At 43.5% G+C, this 7,300-nt stretch overlaps 1 long non-coding RNA gene across 1 annotated transcript; it reads right to left on the bottom strand.

Moving 5' to 3' along the window:
- Positions 1-2,450: 2,450 nt before the first annotated feature.
- Positions 2,451-3,121, bottom strand: LOC113318050. The gene is made up of 3 exons (XR_003344257.1): positions 3,026-3,121; positions 2,647-2,796; positions 2,451-2,564 (listed from the first exon to the last, which is right to left on the bottom strand). It is a non-coding gene; the product is annotated as an uncharacterized LOC113318050 (long non-coding RNA).
- Between the last annotated feature and the right edge of the window lie 4,179 nt (positions 3,122-7,300).

The raw sequence follows: 7,300 nt of genomic DNA, 5'->3' as shown, positions 1-7,300 counted from the left end.
ACATAAATCTGTGATAATAAACACTTACACAAAGTAAAGAAACCACTTACAGAAGACCAGGTAGTGAGTAGACTCCTCAAAGCCCCAGAACATCACCCAAAAACAAAGAGTACCAAACCTCTACACCCCTGAAGCTCTTGCTTCAATCAATGAAAAACCCCTCTTCAAACTGAGAAATTCACGTCTTCAAAGCCTGATTGAATCAACAGAGAAGAGTAACAAAACACCTAAGTAAAGCTTCAAAACACCAATTACCCTGGCTGCTAACAACGAAATACCTCTCTTTAACCATAGAGAAACAAGACTTCGAAACCCCTAATTGAATCTGCAAAGAAGATTTACAGAACACTCGATTGAATCTTCAAACTCTTCAAGCACAAATTCCCTATACTATCTTCAATCGATTTCAACCCTCAATGACAAACTTGGAAAACTACGTCTCAAAGGTTCAAATTATCCACCACAAAAGAATTACAGCAACACCCCCTAAAACAATTGTAACTTCTACTAACCAGAGATGGAGAAAACTAGAACAATCGACGAGAATAAGAACCCTAAAACCAATCGAAAATATCCTCAAATCCCAAATTGTTCCTTCAATTGGCTAACCCATCCACCACAAGAACCTTAATTTCCTCAATCGACAAACCCAAATTGAAACCTAATTTCTTCTTCAATCGACAAGCCCCTAATTTCCTCTTCAATCGACAAACCCCTAAAAAGAATTAGATTCTTGTTGTTAAAAAATCTTCAAACTCTCAGAGAATTTGATATTGATGGTGAACGAGTTGGATATGTTACTGATGGTGAACGAGTCGGATATCCGCAGAAAATTTGATACTGATGATGAAAATTTTATTATTATTATTATAAAAAAAAGCACCACAAAGGCTTTTATTATTATTATTATTTCATTTTGAATAACGATTATTACATGAAACTAATTGGAAGCCTAACAAGCTAAGCTCCAACGACATACTACTACATTAATTGAACATGTTGATGTGCTAGCCTACCAGCGAACCTCCTGGGTAACCTAGCCAAAGGAGACGAATCGGATGGGGGGCTGAGATTGTGTCACAAGGGGTAAAACTAACTCTACCTTACATGTTAATTTCTGCAATATTACGCCATTGGGGGCTCGAACCTGGGACCTCCTGGAACGCATGAAACTTTGGGGAACGAGGATGACCAGCTGAGCTAGGTGCCCGTTCTTTTTTAAAACATGTTATTATTATTATTATTATTATTATTATAACATTATTATTATAAAGGGAGCCACTACGGCATTTATTAATCAAAATCAATATTACAAGAGATGGTGGGTAGCCTAGCAACAAGTTGGGCACCAACACCTTTTTGAATAACGATTCCTAGCCTATGAAAAAGAGAATTGCCTATCTTAAAGTTGGCATCATGTCCTGCCATGCAATTCCTTAATCTCTTCAGGAAAGTTAATAAATCCGTACTAAGCTCGCCAAAAGTGGAGAAAGCCAAAACACCGAACCCATACCCGAGAGAAGTGCAAACATCTAAGTATTTAGTGTTCTTGCGAGTAATTGCTGCAGAAATGGCATGACCTGGTATGAAGTGGCGTGTCTTAGCACTGGTAAACGGAGAGACCCCAGTGACGTCGAGACAAACATCCTTCCCATCTACCCAATTATAAACCATGATGTCCGCCGGCCGAAAATCCTTATTACTGATGACGCCCAAAGAAACCTCTTTTCTAGCCGCAACCCCAGCTCTGTAACACATGTCTGCCAGAATATATTTTACTAAATCATGTCTGAATTTAAGCCCGACCTTGCTAGCACAATGGATAGCGTGGTCTCCAAAGATATCCATGAGTTTGCCACAACAGGTACATTTATTACCTTCCTCAAAAAGGGGTATAGCTAAACGATATTGTAAGACCGAGCTAAACTGCCTGGAACCAACTGCCTGGTTGAGCCCAGGAATAGGTATTGCCTTAAGGAAATCCATAGCATGATCAGATCTATTACATTGCCAAACAGTAGCTTCACGTGTAGAAAAAGAAAAGCGAGTAAGTATCTTTTCCCTAATAGCTCCAAAGTAGATAGCTGCCAATGACTTCATGTAATGGGGGGCGACATCATTAATGTTGAAATAAGGGAGGGGGATCTCACAAGCTTGTGTGAAACTCTGTAAAGTAGTATGGAAACCAAGGCATAAGTCGGTTGTTGCAGGCAGCCTCAAATAGAATTATGCAAATGCTGGGTCTGTGCCTGAGATGCAAGGTAACAGTACTGCATAGTATCTGTCATAGTAAGAATACCCAGACCACCATCTTTGATGGGAGAGTGGCTAGTCGCTGTTGGACTAAGCCAAAACCAGCCCCATCTCCGACTATAAGACGATGAAGATACTGCATAAGATAATCATCAAAGCGCGTGGCAACATTCTGAATCGCCTGGGGGCAAGTAGTGCGTAGGGAAAAATATAACCTCGAAACTCCAGTACAGTTGCGCAAAAGCAAAAGTTCACACTGAGGATCCTGCAGCTCTTGAATCTTGTCAATGAGCTGAGAGGTTTTGTCAACCCTGTTCAACACCACATTACTACAGAAGTTCATATCTAGGCTGACTGGTCCACCAAGCAATTTAACACCATATTTTGGCTTACCAATATTCGCAGGAAAGGCAGTATCGGAATCCCTTCTCGGGTCATAAGAGGGCCAAAATAATTCAGTCTTCGAAATATTCAGATGTAACCCGTAGACTGGTCCGTCCTCTTGGAGAATCTTCAATGCCTTAGACACTTCCATAGTGTCACCTGCGATGGTGCCATCGTCTAAATATCAGGCATGGAAATCCAACATACAAGTGGATGCAATCTTCTCGATAAGAGGGTGCAAAGCTAAAGAAAAAAGAAGGGGACCAAGAGGGTCGCCCTGCTGAACCCCTTGTGTCGAGGAGAGTAAGTGCTCTTGATAATATAATCTGGCGGGTTGCATATAACAGAATTCAACCCAACGAGAGATGCTAGGGCAGTGTGTTCGTACCTCACGGATAATAGTGGATCGATCAACCATGTTGAATGCATTCGAAAAATCTATTAATAACATAGATTTGGTGTTATCAGATCCATGCATTTCAAGCAATCTATTCGCCGCGTGTAGAATACTCTCTCCGCCGCAAGGGATGCCAAATCCATATTGGTGATTGCCAAGATAGTTGTTCAAGTTTTTGCAAACTGAAGTAGCTGCTAACTTAGAACACAGCCTACGCCAGATGGTGCCTACCACAATTGGTCTCAAACCACCACCAGGTTTAAGTAGTGGGGTTAAGGGAGCACTGGCCACAAATATACCAAGGGAAGGAGGACAATTACCTGCAAGCCACAGGTTCACGACGCCAGTAATAGACAACAGCAACTCATCAGAAATCGCAGCACCAGCTCCACTCATGCCGTCCAACAAGTGCTGAGCACGGAGACCGTCTCTGCCACAAGAAGTCCCCTTGGGGAAGCTCTTTAGGGCTGCAAGTACAGCCTTGGAATCAACAGTCAGGGAAGGTGTTGAAACAGCTTCAGTGGATATAGTAGGGGGTGGAGCATATGGATGTTTCTGCTGGAGTTCGAACAAGGTGTCTGCGGTAGGTTGAGCAACGCCACTGGAAGAAAGAATGCGAATTGCTGCTGTGTAGTGGCCATAACTCAGCTTTTTTCGACAGGCTTCTAGATGTCGCTTCGTCTTCTTTTTGCTAGGAGCACGCTGTGTAGAAGCTCTTTTGGTCAGGCCAAGCAATTGTTGTACCAAACTGATGCAGCCGGCAGGTTCCCTCCAAACCAACAAAGCTTTGTTTATAGCAGCAGTCTGCAACTTCTTTCTCGTCTGCGAAGATGAGGCCATGGAGGGTTGGGAATCAGGCCTGCCATTCCTACGGATTCCTGATGAAGCTGAAGAACGTGTTATGGGCATAGAAAAATCTAGGGGAAAGCTGAGAAACAGAAAAACCCTAGAAGAACTATGTCTTGCATCCATATATGCGATCAAACAATAAACAAAGAGAAAACAGGGAGATGTATGCGTTGAATTCACGGACAAAGGCAGGGGTGATTTCTGTTTTTCAGTCGCCTGAAAATCCCCCCCACAATCACCGGAGCTTCTCTTTCCTAAGGTTTATTATTATTATTATTATTATTATTATTATTTATTTTTTTTGTTGAGATATTATTATATTATTGGATAACGATTATTACATGAAACTAGTTGGAAGCCTAACACGCTAAGCTCCAACGACATACTACTACATTAATTGAACAGGTTGCTGTGCTAGCCTACCAGCGAGCCTCATGGGTAACCTAGCCAAAGGAGCCGAAGCGGATGGGGGGGCTGAGATTGTGTCACAAGGGGGGCAAACTAACTCTACCTTCCATGTTAATTTCAGCAATATTACGCCATTGGGGGCTCGAACCTGGGACCTCCTGGAACGCATGAAACTTTGGGGAACGAGGATGACCGGCTGAGCTAGGTGCCCGTTCTTCTTCTTCTTATTATTATTATTATTATTATTATTTTATTTATTTTAAAGAGTAATATTATTATTATTATTATTATTGAGATATTATTATATTATTGGATGATGATTATTACATGAAACTAGTTGGAAGCCTAACAAGCTAAGCTCCAACGACATACTACTACATTAATTGAACAGGTTGCTGTGCTAGCCTACCAGCGAGCCTCATGGGTAACCTAGCCAAAGGAGCCGAATCGGATGGGGGGGCTGAGATTGTGTCACAAGGGGGCAAACTAATTCTACCTTCCATGTTAATTTCTGCAATATTACGCCATTGGGGTCTCGAACCTGGGACCTCCTGGAACGCATGAAACTTTGGGGAACGAGGATGACCAGCTGAGCTAGGTGCCCGTTCTTATTATTATTATTATTATTATTATGAAAGAGCGCGCTGAGGCATTCATTGGGAAGAAAGAAAATTTTACACAGAGCAGTTTGGAATGGTTGGGAGCCTAGCAACAAGTTGCGCCCCAACGCCTTTTTGAATTGCTACACCAATCCGTTGAAAGAGAGAACTGCCTACCTTATAGTTAGCATCGTAGTTGACCAGGCAGTTTTGCAATCTTTTCAGAAAAATAACAAAATCACCACCTAATTCACCTAAAGTTGTGAAGGCTAAAACACCAAATCCGTATTTATGTGTTGTACAATGTTCTAGATATTTAGTGCGTTTACGGCTAATAGCAGCTGCAATGGCACGTCTTGAAACAAAGATACGAAGTCCATCACCTGCAAAGGGGGAGACTCCAGTAGCATATAGGCATGTATCTTGACCGTTCTCCCAGTTATACACCATGATATCCGCGGGTTTCGAGCCCTTGCCGTTATCGAGAAAAGGCAGCGAGGCTTCCTTCCTATCTGGGACTCCGGCTTTGTAACATATGTCCATAGACACATCACGTACTATGTTGTGTCTAAACTTTAAGCCGACCTCACTGGCACAGTGCATCGCGTGGTCTCCGTAGATGTCCATGGGTCGATCACAGCAAGGGCACATACTGTCTTCAGGAAATATTGGCACACCTAGCCGGTACTGTAGAACGGCTCTAAACTGACGAGGCCCGAGATTCTGATTGAGGCCTGCAACGGGGATGGCTTTAAGAAAGTCCATTGCATGAGGCAACTGGTTGCTTTGCCAAAGAACAGCATCCCTCTCCGATAGTGCAAACTTGTTTGGTATTTCCCTCTTGACAACAACGAAATAACGAACTGCCAATGCTTTCATAGGCTGTGGGGCAGTGTCTTTGATGTCGAAAGAAGAAGGGGAAAGTCCGCAGAATTGCATGTATTGGGTAAGGGCAGACTGGAAACCAGTGCATGGAGAAGACGTATATGTATTGCCGAGAATGGTAGTCTGCAAGCTCTGGGTTTGTATGTACGAGGCAGGGTAACAATATTGGCTTGTATCGGCCATTGAGTATACACCGAGTCCACCATCTTTAAATGGTACAGTGGCTATTCTGAACTGGGCAGGTCCAAAGCTAGCTGCATCCCCTGTAATAAGGTGCCGCAGATATTGAAAAAGATGGGAATCATACCAAGTGGTTGAAGCATCAAATACCTGTGGAGTGGTGGTACGTAGAGTGAAGTATAATTTGGAGACTCCTGTACAACTGCGCAGCAGAAGGAGCTCGCATTGAGGATCTTGTAATCGCCTCACACAGCCATAAGACCTATGGTTTTGTCGACCCTGGATAAAACAAGGTTGCTGCAATATTGAGAGTCAAGACTGACGGGGCCTCCCAGAATCTTAACCCCATTTGTTGCTCTGCCAATGTGCCGTGGGAATACTCCATCTGCCAAGCTCCTGGGATCAGGTGACGGCCAGTATAACTCTGTCTTGCTGATATTTAAGTGTAAACCACGGTATTTACCTTCCTGCTGGATTATATTGAACGCGCTAGCAACTCCTAGGGTATCACGGATTAAAGTTCTGTCATCCAAATACCAGGCATGAAGGTCCAGCGAACACTTCTCGGAGATTTTGCGTACCAACAGATGAAGGGTCAGTGCAAAGAGCAAGGGGCCAAGGGGATCCCCTTGTTGTACACCCTGCGCTGAGGATAAAGTGGACTCTCCATAGTATAATCGTGCAGGTTTCGAGTTACAGAATTCTATCCATTTGGAAATGCTCGGACATTTGCTTCTTACTTCTCGAATTAATGCAGTTCTATTGATTAAATTGAAGGCATTCCTAAAATCGATAAGAAGCATGGAAAGGCCGGTTTGTGTACCTTTGAGTTCTAGTAGTTTGTTGGCAGAATGTAATATCCCTTCCCCACCACATGGTATGCCTACACCGGATTGGTGGTCGCCCAAATATGTTTTCATCGCAGCAATGACGGAACTGGCAGCAAGTTTGAACAGAGTCTTCTCCAGATGGTACCAATGGCTATTGGTCTGATGCCTCCATCTGGTTTAAGCAAGGGTGTGAGGGGTGCACTTGCGATATACTCTCCTAAAGATGGAGGGTATGTCCCGGAGAGCCATAAGTTCACAAATCCAGCCATTGAGGTGAGAAGCTCATCGGAAATAGCAGTCACGGATCCACTAAGGGCGTCGAGTAGGTGTTGTGTTCGTAGGCCGTCTCGACCGCAGGACGTTCCTTTGGGGAAGCTTCTGATGTCTTTCAATACTGCCTAGGAATCCACAGATATAGGTGCACACTGAACTTCTTCAGAAGGTATAATGGGAGGATTGGCATAGGGATGTTTATGTTGAAGCTCGTGTACAGTGTCTTCGTTATGTGGCGCAAC

Source organism: Papaver somniferum, chromosome 10, assembly GCF_003573695.1.
Source record: "Papaver somniferum cultivar HN1 chromosome 10, ASM357369v1, whole genome shotgun sequence".
In the NCBI taxonomy this organism is placed as follows: Eukaryota; Viridiplantae; Streptophyta; class Magnoliopsida; order Ranunculales; family Papaveraceae; genus Papaver; species Papaver somniferum.
This window is presented reverse-complemented; position numbering and strand designations above follow the sequence as displayed.